Here is a 1,046-nt window from a genome sequence, read left to right as displayed (position 1 = left end):
CAGCAGAATATAAAATGAAAGGCACAAAAACAAAATCGATAGATATGCAATGGAACGTAAGTGGATGGTGTTTCTTCAAAATGGACGGCTGTGTCGTTTATGTACATAAACGAAGGTACAAATAATGAAGCAATTAAGGAAAAACATAAGAGAGAAATAAAAATATCGGTTTGACGTGACATTATTTAGAAGAGTTTGTGGATTTCATTGTTAAATCGATGACAATATAAACTAATTTTGTAGAGAGGTTTTCTAAGTGACAAATTAAAATATTTAACAACAGGGGTGACCGAAAAACATAACATCAATTATAAGTATAGAAAGGATAAGTTCTGGTGTAAGCGCATATTTTATGAAAATTGCGATAGTAAAAAACCATAGATCAAAAACTTTGCAAAATGATCCATCCACTGAGTCCAATTTTCTATGACTCTTCCAAGGCCTGAATCGAAGTGGGATTGTCCGCATAGACCTTAGACTTTATATATCTCTACAGAAAAACTCGAACGGTGTGATATCACACGTTCTTGGTGGCCAATCGACTGGCCCAAAACGTGAAATTATATGCGTACTGAAATGTTCTTTCAAATAATCCATTGATTGATGCGGTGCGTGGGAAGTTTCATTCTTATTAAATACAAATGTCGTCGAGATCACGATCGCCATTGACAGTTTGTTCTCACCGGAATAATTTGAGGAAATATGGACAAATACATACATCCAAACTACACCAAACCGTTATTTTTCTGAATTAAATAGCAGCTCTTGAATTCTTCAGACTGCTCTTCGTTCCAAGTGAATTCCAAATGCGACAATTTTGTTTGTGTATATACCCATGGAGACAGAAATTGGCTGGACCGCTGAACGAAATTTGGCGAGAAAACGTCGGATCTTCTTGGAACTTTTCAAGAGGCCATAGAGCGAAGCGATGTCGCTTGGGAAGGTTAAGCGACTTTAGTTCTTGCAAAATCTGTATTTTGTACGCTTTCAATTTAAGATCTCGACGTAAAATGCCATACGTCAGTCCGAGTTGCTGGGAACAGCGC

The sequence above is a fragment of the Bactrocera latifrons genome, unplaced genomic scaffold (genome assembly GCF_001853355.1).
Source record: "Bactrocera latifrons isolate USDA-ARS-PBARC rearing strain unplaced genomic scaffold, ASM185335v1 scaffold_57, whole genome shotgun sequence".
Classification (NCBI taxonomy): domain Eukaryota; kingdom Metazoa; phylum Arthropoda; class Insecta; order Diptera; family Tephritidae; genus Bactrocera; species Bactrocera latifrons.
Note: the sequence above shows the minus strand (reverse complement) of the source record.